Here is a 16443-nt window from a genome sequence, read left to right as displayed (position 1 = left end):
AATCCTCTTTTCTCTTTCTTCAATCATTCCATTGCTCTTTTCACTTTAAAAGCCTTAAATCAGAACTGAAGACTTTTAAAAATTATTTGTAATCTTTAGAGTTCTTAATTTTAAAAAATGAATGACTACAATGGTTTATATGTATGTATATATATATATACATATATATATATATATATATTTTACATAAAAATGGTTTTTATATTTAAGTTTATATACCTGGAGACAGCTGGTGACTCAATGGATATAGAGCATTGGGCCTGGATTCAGGAAAATCTGAGTTTAAATCTGGCCTTAGATGCTTAATTATAGCTGCATGACCTTGTGTACGTCATTTAATCCTGTTTGAATCCAGGTTTCCTGACTTCAAGTCCAGTCCTCTTTGAACTCTCAACTTCAAATGCAGGTTGTCCGACTCACAATCCAATGCATTTTCCACAGTACCAACACTGCATTTATAGCTAGTAGGGGTCTTAGATCGGATTCAGGTGAATGGAAGGCCGGGGAACCTAGCAGATTTGCCTAGTGTCAGAACTATATGTGTTAAATTCTACCTACCCCTCATTTCATAAATGAGGAAATGAGCCCAGAGAGATACCAAGATTTGCCCATAAACAGAGCCAGAATTTGTAAACAGGTTCCCTGCCTCAAAAATCTAGCTCTTTTGAGAGCCAGGATTCAAACCTACAAATCCAGTCATCTTTCTAGTCTGAAGTCAGAGGGAGGAGTATCCAATTGAGTTCCAGGCTAAATCTCTTATATTACTGACAGTGGTCGGAGGCTCTTGTTTATAAGAATGTGAGAAAGTAGCAATTAGCAAGGAGTGCCAGCATTCAGAGGCCTATACCTCGTTTTACCAATCTAAGAAATTCTCTTTCCTTAAAACCAGAAAGAAATAGTTTTCAATTAGGTCTGGGGGAGATAATAGCCTTCCCTTGTAGTTAGAAGTGACCACAATTTTAGAACCTATGTTTAACAGAGTTTGGGTTGGGTTTTTTTTTTTTTGTTGTTTTGGTTTGGGTTTTTTTTGTTCCTTGAGAATCATACTTTCTGGAGGGGATAACAGGCTAGGTGGAGCCACTTTTCAAGGCAGGAGAAACTGTTCTAACAGTGTTTGAAGTGGGAAATTCCACTCCTAGTTAGGGAACTCTGAATAATTAGATAACATCAGTACATCTCAGGAGACTATCAAGATTCCAGAAGATAGACAAAGTAACTGATGGCAGATCAAAAAAGATTATGGAGAGAAGAAGATTAGAGAAAGTTTTTGGATCTTTTTTTTTCTCTTTTAGATCCCAAAGAACTACTTAGTTAGGATCAATAGCTGAGATAACTGATCAGAGGGGGGTTGGGGAGAGCAGGTAGAAGGAAGATTATGGTATTAACAAGGAATGAGGATCATCTCCTAGTTCTTGTATATTCATGGTATACCTATTCATAAAAACATGGTACACATGTCATTTTCAAAATAGTCTCTGAAGTTAGATGTTAGGTACAAAGGGCAGAGGCTTAAAGAATTATGGGTTTAAGTGCAGAGATTTAAGTTTTTAGTGCTATATAAAGCTATATATAAACATTGAGACGATGAAGGCAAAAATACAGTCCTTGTCCTCAAAAGTTTACCTTTTATTAGGGAAAACAATAATCAAGTAATGGGATACATATGGGTTATATACTGAGTAAATGGAATATAATTCCCCAGGGAAGAGAGTAGAGTTGGGGGGAACAAGGGAAGGAACAGAACTGGGAAAAGTTTCCAGCTTAGGTTGGATTTGAGTTGAGCTAAATTTTGAAAGAAATAGGGAAGCTAAGGAGGTGAGTTGCCTTACTAGTATACAAGAACTGACATAGAATCTCAGCATTTTATTGTTCTAAAAAGAGCAAATGTAAATTCAGAGACCTCAGGGAGGGATCTGAGAGGCCCTTGGCATTCTTAGAATTGTTAGATAATAGATTTAGACCAGAAGAGACCTCTAAGGTCATCTAGTCCAATCCCTTTATTTTGTAGATAAGGAAATTGAGTGGAAAAGCTGAAAGACTTCCTTCAATCTCACTGATTCCAAGGAACAGACTCAAATCCATTCAAAAATCACTCAAAAGTCACGCAAAGTCAAGCCTACTCTCTAATACTTCACAAAATTTGTTTTTGTTTTATTTATTAATCTGCAATTTTGAACCTAGGAATGTGTGAGGAAATAGAAATACAAAGACAAAAACCAAGATAACTGCAGGCACCAAAGAACTTCATTTCTCTTGTCTTGTATCCTCAAGTGCTCCAAAAGTTCTGGGTCAGACAGGGAGAAGATGAATAGGATGCTTTTTGGATTTCAATGATAATAATAAGTAATATTTATTTAACATTTTATATTTTACAAAACTCTATACAATTACTATCTCATTTGATCCCAACAACAGCCCTCTTGAGTAGGTGCTTTTATCCCCATTATATTGATGAGGAAACTAAAGCAAGTTAAATGACTTGCATAGGGTCACAAAGCTAATTAATATGTGAGGTAAGATTTTAACGAGGTGTTCCTGGCTTTTGAGTCCAACACTTCATCTGCTATACCACCAAACTGTCAAGAAATACAAACTGGAAGACAAGGAAAAAAGGAGGGAAAGAGGAAGGAAGGGAGGATAGAAGGGACAAACAAATATATGCGTTGGGTATTTGATCATCATAGTGCTATAAGACAGGTGCTATTATCATCCTTGCTGAATAAATACATAAATAAATAAACCAGTTGAGGAAATTAATCAGAAAGAAGCCAAGGGACTTATCAGGATCACACAGCTAGTAAGTGTCTGAAGTTGTATTTGAAATCAGGTCCTTCCTGAAGTCAGGAAGTATTCTACCCATTGAACTACCTAGCTGCCTCTTCATAATATCATTTTACATGAATACCAAAAACTGACATTTATACGGAGCTTTACCTACTATATCTCATTAATATAGGCTGCAGGTCCATTTCTCTCTTTGTAGGGTACAGAGAGAGGAATACCCTATTAGTCTCAGTAGAGAGTCTGAGAGAATGAGAGCTGCTCTAATAGAAGAACTTACATGGTAAGAGAAGCTCTTTCCTGAAGGATCTTATTTATGAGTTAAAGCCCTCCTCTTTGCTTTTCCCCATATGCTCTCAACTGGTTACTGCTTTCCTTTTTTCCCTTTTTTCCTCAATCCCTCACTTCCCATTTTCCCAATATTATTTTATCACAGTTTCCCTTCTTTATGTCTCCAATTTTTCCGTCTCCATCATGAAAATATTACCATATTATAATGCCTACGAAATACCCACTATAACAAATTTTCAAAACCAATTTTCTTTTTCTATAAGAAACTCCAAACATTTTACATACTTAGGCTCATTCATGACTCAAAGGTCAGATAATTATCATCAACATCATCTCCTAGAAGCCAAGAAGAATGTACAATTCCAAATTGTCTACTCTGTGTTTGGACATCATTCATTATCAGTGTTCCTACTGATGGATTAGTGAGTAACTCTGCCATGAACTGCCGGCCACTTGTAAAGGGAAAAAACTCCCACACATGACAAATGTGCACTGTTAATAGTCTCCATGTAAAAAAGTCATATGACTTTGGTGATTTCTCTTCCTAATATAGGAGACGATTTTGTTGTTGTTGCTGTTCTCATTTATTTCTTTCTGAGCCAGTCCACCTTAAACAGGGGTATGCTAATGCTAATTCTAAGCAATTTATAATGTTAATTTTCAGTGCAAGTATTTGCACCTCAAGATTTTTATAAGTGTGTGTGTGTGTGTGTATATAACCATATATACTATATAAAGAAGAGTTTTTGTTCACATCTTTTGATAAATAAGTGTGCACACACCCACACACTTATCAGGGCTTAATTTATTGTTTTGTAGATTTCTAGATTTAAGACAGTATGAATATCATTTGTTCAGTTATATCCAATTCTTTGTACCCCTTTTGGGGGTTTTCTTGGCAAAGATACAGGAGTGATTTGCCATTTCCTTCTCCAGCTCATTTTACAGATGAGGAAACTGAGGCAAATAGAGTTAAGTGACTTGCCCATGGTCATACTGATAGCAAGTGCTTGAGGTCACATTTCGAAGAAAGATCCTGTTGATTCTAGGCCTGGTGCTCATTTATTGTGCCACCTGACTAACCAGGCCTATTGCCTAGTTTCAAAGATCTACTTTTCTGTCCTATTTGCTATTTCTAATTTGTAATATCCCATTTTCCACCTCTGTCCCTTTGCATTGCCCATACCCCAAATGCTAAGCCCCTTCATATTTGCCTTTTAATTTCTTTAATTTCCTCTAAGACTCGGCTTAAATCCTACCTTCTACAAGAGACCTTTCTTGGTCCTCCTAGTTATTCCACTCAGAGATTACTTTCTATCTAATCAATAGATATATAGATGGATAGGCAGAGAGATAGTTAATATTAACATAATTAACATATATAACGATTAATAATGAGTGATAGTAATTGATCTAGATAATGTTCATTGATGTTTTTCTAAAAATATGTAGCCTGCAGGGTTCTATTTTTATCTGAATTTGATACAACTGATATGAGTAAGTAGTTATTTATTATAGATAGATATTATATACATATTTATCATATTTGTTTTGTGTGACACATAATCTATATATACATGTGATGTATATCTATATATCTATTTATCTACATCTAACATGATGGACTGTTGTTCTTCATTGTCAGAGAGGACCAAAGTAATGTCACTATGTTAGAGTTACTGTCCAATTGTGGTGACCAAACCAATATAAGCTCAGAATGCTTTGCTATGTCTGGCACAAATAGTTCATGTGAACATTTGGGTGGATTCTCTAATTTTGTGCATTTTGTATTTCTTCCGAGCTAATTCAATCCTGCTGTTGAGGGGACACCATATTGGGCAGTCCTGTGCTAATGTTTCCCATATTGTACAATCAATTCTATCATTCTTCCATCACTGTATTTTCTAGCTATCACCATGAGCACTTGCCCTAAGTGAATTCTCCATAAAATAGTCCTTTTGGCCATAATACATTTGGCACTTGAATAATTTAGCCAGCCCAACAGAGTTGTACAATAAAATTTGAATCCTTGGCAGTTTAGTTCAAGAAAGAATCTCAATGTTTGGCATCTTATCCTGCCAGATGATCTTCTATAAGGATGCGGTTCACGCAAAACAAGAGAAGGGAATTGTAAGGGTCCTTTAAATGGGCGGGCACAGCACAACAGGAGATTTGAGTGGCCCAGAAGTAATCTTTGTGGATATAGGACTGCCCTGTGGGTGGGATCCTGGCCATATTGAGATAGCTTTGTAATGGGCTCTCTCGCTGGTTGGTTGCGTGTGTGACCTCACAGGCCCTTTATAGGCCCACTGCAGACAGCAGACACTTTAACCTGGCTCCCTAGCCTGGAGTAGCCGAGCCAAGCTGATGGATACCCGAGAGGTAAGGAGTTTGGTAGTGAACACGTGGGTCTTCAGACCAGGTGTTCACTAGGGAGCTGACAAGTCAGGGCATTATGTGAGTAGGTATAATAAAGGCTTTTAAGTTTACATGTGGCTGTTCTTGAGTGCGCTACCGGTTATTAAACTATAGATTCCAGAAATCATGGCCAGAGACCTTTGAAGGCCTCAGAGGAGGTGAGATAGAGTTGACACTGCAAAGGTCAGTGGTCAAAGGTACTCTGTTGGGCCTAGGACAGACTGGTGATAGTAACTGCAATCTTCAGAATCTAACAATATATACCATATATGATTATAGTTATTAGAATATATTTTTGAATAATACAGTTAAATGCATCAATTTAATAATTTAATTAAGTCAATAATTTACTTGTTTAACACTTTGATTGATTTAATAATTTAAAAAGCAAGTTCAGAGACTTAAGAAGGATCTGACCTAGAGGAAGTTCTCCAACATATTCAATGGATCCTTTGTGGAAAGAGTTAAATATGAAAATGTGACAAGATTTAGTTCATGTAGAGTTGGTCTTGACTTCAACAAGACCTGGGCCAAAGTTCTGCCTGTGACAAATTCTGACTGTTTGACTCTGGACAAGTCACCCAAACTCTTGGAGTTACACAAAACTCTCTAAAGTTACAGTATTCGAGGAGGTGCCAATCTGCACTAGAAATTTCACCAAGAAATCACAGGGAAGGGGAGGAAGTGAACTAATAGAACTTAGGGTGAGAAGGTATGAATGAACCTGCTCTGGGAGTCCTTAAATCAGTGACATCAGAGATCTGACTATATAAACAGATGGCTCAGAGGATAGCTAGGGCACTGGGTCTGGAGTTAGAAAGACCTGAGTTCAAATTCAGCCTCAGATACTTACTAGCTGTGTGATTCTCAGCAAGTCACTTAAAACCTTTTTGCCTCAGTTTTCTTATCTATAAAATGATCTGGAAAAGGAAATGGCAAACTACTCCAGTATCTTTGCCAAGAAAATCCCAAATGGGATTGCAAAGGGTCAGGCACACTGAAAGTGACTGAAGAACAACAGAAAACAATAATACTCTTATAGTTTCCTTTCAGTCTAACTATAATCTTCATCCAGTGTAAATATTACCCTTCCCTGTTGCCACTCATACATAGACTTGTTTCTGAAATGCTATTAGCAATGTTCCACTCATCCAATTGCTGCTCCTCCCTAAGCCACAGTGTTTATTGTCACCCCATCAAATTACTGATACCTGTGAAGAATTATTTCCTGGAATTTCAATTCAAGGTTGCAAAAGGAAAAGTATGGAAGGAATTTAATGGAATCTAGTTCAAGCTAGTGACTATCTATACTTTAAAAACTTTGCATCTTATAAAATTTAAAGCATTATTAAAATGTTGATTATTAATTATTATTATTAGCATTATCATATATTTGTATGATAGAATCATAGACTATTAAACCAGGAAGGAACCCTAGAAATCATTTATTATTTAGTCTCATTTCAATGAAGCCCAACATAGATTTCTTTTTTAATCAGTTGTTTTTATCCCGTTTCATCAAAAAGACAGAATAATATATATATTTTAAAGTGCACTGGATTTAGAACCAAAAGATTCTAATTACTACTTATTAGTTCTTTTTTTTTTAGGAAATAAGAGTTCATACTAATTATTTTATCTCTACATCCCTTCTAGTTCTAACATTCTGTGAGTTCAAAAACAAAGAAAGGTTAAGTGATTTTTGCGAGTTCATAGGATACTAGATTGAGAATTGGAAGAGACTTCAGAGATCATCTATATATTACAAACTCCTCGTTCTACAAATAAGGAAACCGACACCCAAAGAGGTATCTAGTCAAAGATTCTACAGCTAGTAAGTAGCAGGACTTCTAACCCCAGCTCTAACACTCTTTCCACTTTGCCATAATCGCCTTCATCACATTGTTGGTAGAGAGAACTGGATTTAGAACCCAAGTCTTCTGATGCTCAGTTTTTATTATGTGCTATGTTAAATTACATGATATTATGTGAAGATTGTGTTATTGATTAGTTTCCTTTCTTTCTCAGACTTTCTACTAGCCTCAGGACTCACAATTTATTTTTTTTCTTCTAAGTGTGAGACTAATTAATCTCATAATATTGAGATGTTGGATTCCTAGATGGATGATATTCTATTGTGACCTGTGCTTACAAAGACCACTAAAAGATGTCAACATAAGTGATGCTATGCAACAAAGACAAAATAAAAATAACAATAATCTTATGATCTATTCTAAAGCAGATGGCAACATCCAAGGATACTATAAAGATTAATTATTGTTTATACTTCCCTTTGAAGATAAGTATCTTTAAATTGGGTGCTAATTATGGTTAATGAAAACAAAGTAGGAGCAAAAAAGAATAAATAGAACATTGGAGAAGTAGTTGGTAAATATCCTTTAGTGAGATTAGAAAAACAATTTTACCCTAGGCTTCTGGAGTGATGGTCAGAGAGATTCCAGGGGCTAACAAAGCAATTTTGCAACCTGTGTAACATGAATCCTCCCCATCTTTACCTGTTCAATTTAAAATGATTATCTTTTGCCTGACATGCTGCCTGAAATTCTGCTATTCAAAATTCACCTACTATGTGCAATAAGTGTAGTACTAGGCTGAGAGATCTATGAAGCTTGTTTAAGATACACTACTTTGACTTCATGGAACTATGGAAATAGGAGTTTGGAGCAGGGGATGTGGCAGGAATCATTGGATATTAAGGTTTAGAACTAGATGAAACTGAAAAGATCATCTGGTCTTAACTTAGTGTGAGCACTTTTTAAAAATAATTTGGTAACTATATTTCAATATAACTGATTACCTTTGCAATCCTGTGTATTTTATTTTGTGTATTTTAAAATTTTCATACTAGCCATTTTGCAACAAAAAAAGCAAGAAAGATATAGTGAAAAAAGTATGCTTCATATACATTCAAGCTGTCAGTTCTCTTGGAGGTGAAGAGCATTTTTCACCACGAGTCAAAGGAAAGAGCTAAGTCATTCACAATTCTTCACAATGCAATATTAGTCTTACTGTGCACAATGTTCTAGCTCTGCTCATTTTATTCTGTATCAATTCATATAAGTCTTTTCAGATTTTTCTGAAACCATTCTGCTTGTCATTTTTAATGTTTTATCAATTTAAAATATTCTTCTGGAAAAGGGTACATGGATTTCCCCAGACTGCCAAGGGTTCCATGATACAAAAATGTTAAGACTCTTCCTGTCTAGAACAACGCCCCTCATTTTACAGATGATAAAGATGGTGAATAGAGTGGTGGGTCTGGAATCAGAAAGACCTGAGTCCAGTGAGTTCAAATCTGGCCTCACACACATACTAGCTATATGACTCTGGGGAAGTCACAGCCTCTATTTGCCCCAATTCTCTCATCTATAAAATGAGGATGATAATAGCTCTACCTCCCAGGATTATTGTGAGGACTGAATTGGATAATTGTTAAAACACTTATCACAGCTCCTGGCACACAGTAAGTACTATATATTAGTAGCTGTTAGTCATTATTAATTATCATTAAATATTATTGTTAATTATTGTTGTTATTAATAATAGTAATACTTTAAGATTTGCAGAGCATGCAAATATGTCTCAATTGATCCTCACATCAACTCTAGGAGGTATCCTCATAACTCTAAGTCCTGTTCTTCATGTAAGGGACCTAAGTGCCTAGAAGATAAGGAAACTAAGGTTGAAGAGGATAAATGGGTCATACATATCTTGTAAATAGCAGATCTAGGACTCTGAGTCTTCTGATTACAAATCTAATTATCTTTCCATTGCATTAAACTGTTTTCAGGGAAGGGTTATTATTATTTTTTTAAGAGCATTTTATTTTTGCAAATACATGCAATGATAGTTTTCAATATTCAGCATTGCAAAATTTTGTGTTCCAGTTTTTCTCCCTCTCTTCCCTCCCTTTCCTCTCCCCTAGACAGCAAGCAATCCAATATAGGTTAAACATGTACAATTCTTCTAAACACTTTTCCATACTTATCATGCTGTGCAAAAAAAAAAAAAAGAGAGAAAGAAAAAACAAGCAAACAATAACAGAAAGGTGAAAATACCTTTGATCCCTATTTAGTCTCCATGATGGCACTTTCCATAACAAGTTTATTGGAATTACCTTGAATCATCTCACATAATCTTGTTGTTGTGTACAATATTCTCTTAGTTCTGCTCAATTCACTCAGCATCAGTTCATGTAAGTCTCTCCAGGCTTTTTTGAAATAAGCTTGCTTTATTCTTATAAAATAATAATATTTCATAACATTCATATACTATAACTTATTCAGACATTCTCCAATTGATAGGCATCCACTCAGTTTCCACTTCCTTGCCACTACAAAAAGGGCTGCCACAAACATTTTTGCACATGGGGGTCCCTTCCAGGGAAGGGTTATTTTAAATAATGGAATATTACCTTGGGAATTTAGGCCTGGGTTCATAGGATTGAGGACTAAAGAGAATTTAAAATCCAATTAATCCTAGATTTAGAGAAAGTGAGTCTCGAAAAAGATAATTAACTTACTGAGGTTCATAGAAGTGGTAAAGTCAGATTTAGGTTTTGAACTCAAGTCTTTCTGACTTCAGGGGCTGCCCTCTAGGGCAATCCATTGGACTTTTGCCTCTATTCCATAATGTGCCATCAAAAGTCTGGTTAAATGGGAGTTAGGTTGTTATTGTTTGTTCTTTGTTCACCAAGAAGACCATGACATCAGGGAGGTGCAATTGGATGCAAGTGAATTGGATTTAAGGGAGAGTGGGCTGTGCAAGATCATCAGCACTTTCTTCTCCAGAGACATCTGGGTTCTGGTGGCAAGATATAGATCAGGATGACTGGAGATAGCCACTCAATGAGAGATTTATTAAAAAACAAAAACAATAACAAAAAACCCCACAATTTAAACCAACTTTCTAGCCTGAGTACTTTTAATTCAATTCAAAATAACAAATATCTATTAAGAACCTAGGCAATACCCTGTGTTGGATACTGAATATATAAAGACAAAAAGAATCCTAAATCTCTCTAAGAATTTACACTTCTTCTTCCTCCTAACTTGTCTTATTTTAAACATTGTAAATGTGGAAAACTACCTCATCCTATCAACAACCATATCTTTAATTTCAGATAAATAGGTACAATAATTACTATGTTTAAAATAGCAAAAGATGAACTTATTCAGGGTTAAGGGATAGAGTTGAAAGGTTAGAGGAGGAAGGAACATAAAGGAAGAGCTATTTCAGCAGCAAAGTCCAGAACGGATTAACCAATAATTAGAAGATTTTTTAAATGATAAAAATAAAAGTCTGATCAGATAATCTGAGAGACTAATGTCAAGTCCTGGTTAACCATGGAACTGCCAACTTCCTAAAGACAATGTCAAATGATTTATGTAGCAGAAAGAATATATATTTTATATATTCCATATTCCATGTTTTTATATGGACTTGTAGTCAGAAGATCTAGGTTCAAGTGATTGTTCTAGCACACATCAATTAGCTTTGCAACCATATGCAGATCATTTAATCCAAGCTTTTTAAACTGTGTGTTGCAATCCCATATGGGGTCATGTCACTAAATGTGGGGGTTGCAAGAAATTTGGCAACAGTAAAAAATTTCTGAATGCAACAACAAAAAATTAATACGAAATCAAATAGGTAATGAATCTGGGATGTTTCTGACAGCATTTGCCATGATGAATTGTGCAGTTCAGATTCAAGACTATTGCATGTTATAAATTGCAGTGGAAAAATCTCTTTTGCTTACTTTGTTCTTTCCTGATGCAAGGTTATTATTATCAGCCTCAACTACTTTCACTATTTTGCTTAATTTGTAATGATCTAATCTACCTAATCTTCATCTTTCTCATTGACAAAATGAGGTTGTAATATATTGACCACCAATATCAATCACAAGGATATTATAAGAATCAAATTAGATAACATATATATATATATATATTTTTTTTTTACAATGATGTACAAATGTCAGTTCTTCATATTACCAAACATTAGCTGTCTGAGTTCATCTCACCTGTAATGTAAGAATGTTTCACAAAATAATCAGATAGGCCATTATTATAACACATTTCAATTAATTCAGTAGAAAGTCCAAGGCCTAAATTGAGACATCTAGGAGTAGAAACAATAAAAAATGGATACAATTAAGTACAATGGTCTTCTGGTTTTTGAAAGATTCAGAGATGAATCTGAAAGTTCCTGCCCTAGATTCCAGAAAACAAAAATTCAAAGGGCAACTGGGTGCCTCAATGGATAGAGCAACAGCTCTGGAGTCAGGTGGGCTAGTTAAATGTGACCTCAGATACATTCTATCAGAGTGATCCTCAGTAAGTCACTTAAACCCATTGCCTTCCTTACAAAGAAAAAGAAAAGAAAACTTCACCAATGCCAGAGGTCCTCTCTCTCCTTCATAAGGAGAACAGCCAAAGTGAGAATATTATAGTTTGGTTAGGGAAAGGGAGTGATCTCTCACTCAAATCTCTGATAGGTTTCCTATTTCTGCTATCACAAGAGGGAAATCCTTGAGGATTTGTCTTGTAGGCCATGATTTTATAAGGATAAAGCAAAAAAATTTCCAGAATAAGGTATTGAAATTTTCAGGAAAGGGAAGATCAGAGGAGAGGCAGGTCCAGCAAGTCAGCCTGCCGTAAGCAGGTCTCATGTATCTCAAAAAGGCATATCACTTTAGCAGGTGACCAAATCTGATACTAAAATTAATCATTTAATCTTCAAATATTTGAAGGACTATCATTCTGAAGAAGGATTAGCCTTGTTCTGGCTGATCCCAGAGAGACAGATTATATTAGAGTAACAGGTGACATTTGCAGAGAGCGAGGTTTAGGCTTGATACAATGAAAATCTTTGTAATGATTAATGGAATTCAAAATTGGAAGATATTGGTTCAGGAAGTATTCACTATAAATTTGCAAGCAGAACCTAGATGAATTGTTGGGAATGCTACAAAGGATGTCCAAAGCCCTTTCTGACTGAGGTTCTGTCACTTCCATGATTTTCACCGAGGTTTCAGACTTTAACAGCAAATAAAGTGCTGGAGCTGGAGTCAGGAAGACAAGTTCAAATCCAACTTTAGACATTCATTATCTGTGTGACTCTGGGCAAATCAGTTAGCTTCTGGTTACCTCAGTTTCTTCATCTATGAAATGGGCATAATAATGTCACCTTCCCTGTACCTTCCATCCTGTTGGTTTATATAAGGATGAAATGAGAAAAGATTTGTAACACACTTTGCAATCTTTCAAGAAATATGTAAATACTAGCTATTACATATATAATTTAATATTATACACATATTATTATGATATATATTATATATGTGTGTCACTTAACTGTTTGGCTTAGTTCCTCATCAAAAATGAGCTGGAATGGCAAACCATTCCAATATCTTTGTTAAGAACCCCAAATAGATCATGAAAAGAGAGAGACATAATTGAAGAGGGACTGAACATAGCTATAATTACTATAATTATCATTTGTAGTAATGGTGGTGGTACACTGGCAATAAAAGTAGAAGTAGTAGTAGTGATGGTGGTGGTGGTGGTTGTAGCAGGAGGAGGAAGAAGAGGAGGAGGAAGAGGGATATTTACTGAGAAGATATAGCAAAAACAGAAATATAAACATTTTCCCCAAATGCACAGGAACACAGTCTCCGCTATACCACCTCAGCCTATAGAGAAGATGGGGAGAGTGGGTTCAGATATCATAAAGTTTCTTCATAGTATTAATGAATGGTGATGGTGATGGATGTAAAATAGTAGTAGTGGGAGGAGGAGGAGTTTTGAGAGATGACTAAATTGGGAGATTGATTAAAATAAAGTCTAACTCTTTGATTTTAATCCTCAAATGTTATTTGGAAGTGACTTTTTTCTATTCCCAATCCCATCACTCTTGCTCTCTTTAATACATAATTGGGCTATTAACTGCAATAGTTTTCTATATGGTTTCTACTATAGGTTAGGAGATGAAACAACTTCCTCTGCCCCTATCTATCACTAAATGTAGAAATGTGACTAATACTTAAACCCAAAGTGAACTACATACTGTGAAGAAAACAGCATTTGGCCAAAATCAAGTTCAGACCGAGACTCCATGAAGATGATCCTTAGTCTAGATCTAAGGGCATCTTAAAATGTTTCCACTCATGACCTGAGAAATTTTTACACTATCCCAGAAAGATAGGTATATAAAATAAGTATTAAACATCATAATTTCACAATCCCTACATTTAGTTACCTGACCCCATATAGGGTCATGACCCACAATTTAAGAAGCTTTGCTCTAGAGTTTCTTTTGAGCTATGTAACCCCCTGAAGGAACATGTTTCCTAGCTCTAACAGGAATTCTGTCCTGTGTGAAGAAAATGCCTAATAAAACCAATTTCAGTCTCAGGATTTGGAATACGTCACAGTAATAGTGTCATAGCTGAAAGAGACCTTTGAGTTCATCTAAGATGAACTCCCTCCCTTTGCAGATGGATAAACTGAAGCTCAGAGAAATTAACTGGTTTATTTAAGATCACATAGTAAGGGTCAGAGGTCAGATTTTGAACTCAGGTCTTCCTGGCTCTAAGACCAGCATTCTAACCACTATCCCATAAAAATGCAAAGCAGCTGTGACTACATAGGAACATCTTGAAATAATTGACTTTTTTTCCTATCTATATATATATATATATCTGTAAATAAAACTTTGCAAGCAAACTATAAGTATGGTCCATTAGCCAGACCATGAGAATCTTTTGAACTGAGTGGCTTTTACTGACACATATGATCTCTCCCTCTTCTGGATTCATCCCTAACCTATCCCTCTCACAAATGCTGCCAGATTTCTCTTCCTAAAATAGCATTTTTCACAATCATTGTGACAATCATTACCCCCACCAAAAACCTCTTTCAAATGTTTCCCATTGCCTATCGGCTAAACTCTAAAATCCTTAACTCCTCACTGAAGATTCTCCATAACTTGGACTCATATGAAAATGTATTTCACACAATCTCACACACAGTTTCCACTACAAAAAAAGAAAGGTCTACTCATTGTTCCCCAACTATCCAAACTCACCTCAGTGATTTTGCTTACCCCAAAGGGGTCAAACTCTCTAGGGCCAAATGAGGCTCACAATACTTGGTGCAGATCAAACTATATTAATATGTAATAGGGAAATATTTAAGAAAACAAATAAATACAATGAAACATATGTAATATCCAACTCAATATACCATCCACAGGGATCTTTATTTAACCATCATTGCTAATTAAGTGTGAAACTATTGATATATATCATTTACACTGCTTGAAGTACTCTCCCCTCCAACTTTTTATAGACCCAGTTAAAGTGTTTCTTTAGCAATAAAGAATCTTCTCAAACAGCTTTAGATATATATAATTGGTCCTACTCCTGACTGCAATATTCATTGTCTATACTACTCATTGGACATAGTAAATATTACCAGCACATCAAGACTGAACTTTTTTCTCCCAACATCCATGCACACCAGCAAAGGTGGATCCCAATCAGACTAGTATCACCCTTTGTGTTCTTGAAGCAATAGGGAGTATCTTTTCTCATCCTGTTGGTTCAAGACCCCATTCAGGTATATCATCCCCAGTGTTAACACTCCAATGCCACATCCATAACAGACATTAATTTCTACAATGGGATATTTACTAAGAAGATATAGCAAGAAGAGAAATGAAAACATTTTCTCCAAGTTTATAAGAGTATAGTCTCCCTTACTACTTCAGCCTCTGGGAGAGATAGGGAGAGTGGGTTGAGGATTAGTAAAGTTTCTTCATAATATTAATCTCATCAAGTTCCCTTCCAAATGTGGTGTGGCCATTGGGCGAATGAATCTGTATCTCTAGCACTTATAGTTTGTCCTTTGTTTTCAAAGAGGACCAAAGTCACCATGAGACATCTTGACTCCTTTGTGATTGGATTTAAATGAGGTGAAATTGTACAAAGTCATCAGCCTCCTTCTCTCTTCCAGAGTCACCCGAGTCTAGAAGCAAGACAAAAATCAAGAGGACTGACAATACATTGGAGATAACCTTGGTAACTTCTATGTCTGGCTAAACTCCAAGGTCTCCACAGTGACTATTTCAACTGCCCTTTATGGCCACTGGAACAAATTATTCTCAACCACCCATTCTTTGGGAACAGGAGGAAAGGTAGGAGTCTTCATATGCTCAGGATAGACAAACCCCTAACTCATCATTGGGTTTGAAGGCTATTGGTTACCCCAACCTGGTTTATTTCATCTACAGAGACAATTTTACAGGGTGTTACTGCTGTGCCCAGTAGACAGTAAAGGTAGTGAATCTTTAACAGACCTGAACAGACCTGAAAAGGACTTAGCAAAGTCCTCACATCAGAGATGTTGTTTTCCTGGAATAACTCATATACCCTACAAATGAAAGCACATTAAGAATAAGAAGACAGTGTCTGCCCTCAAGGAATTTATCATCTAATGGGGGAGACAGTATGCAAACATACAAAGCAAGATATACATAGATAAATAGATAGATAGATAGATAGATAGAAGATATATATATATGTAGAAAATAATTAACAGAGGAGAGACATTGGAATTGAGGGATTATAAAATAAAGTAACCTCTAAAAAGGTGCTTTGTAAAACATAAAATGCTACAGAAATAAATGTCAACTATAATTTACTGGCTATTTATATCTACATGTTTGTTTTTTTAATTTTTTCTGACATTTCAGATCTCTGGAGAATTTTAATTGTGAATTTTAGTTGTGATAACTGGAGAAAAGTCAGTTACTTCTTGCTTTTTTGTACATTCTATTCTATGCCCGTCCAAGGAAACTCCCTGGCCTTTTTTCTTTCCCATAACTATCTAAATCCTCTGAGGAGGAGCGCTAAGGTTATAATCC

The 16443-nt window shown here is 35.7% G+C and overlaps 1 long non-coding RNA gene across 1 annotated transcript in view; it reads right to left on the bottom strand.

Annotated features, from left to right (window-relative positions):
- LOC141560842 (uncharacterized) overlaps nucleotides 1-16443 on the bottom strand; it is a 78902-nt gene that overhangs the window by 46394 nt on the left and 16065 nt on the right. The window lies entirely within an intron of this gene.

Source organism: Sminthopsis crassicaudata, chromosome 3, assembly GCF_048593235.1.
Source record: "Sminthopsis crassicaudata isolate SCR6 chromosome 3, ASM4859323v1, whole genome shotgun sequence".
Classification (NCBI taxonomy): domain Eukaryota; kingdom Metazoa; phylum Chordata; class Mammalia; order Dasyuromorphia; family Dasyuridae; genus Sminthopsis; species Sminthopsis crassicaudata.
Note: the sequence above shows the minus strand (reverse complement) of the source record. Positions and strands in the feature narration are given on the sequence as shown.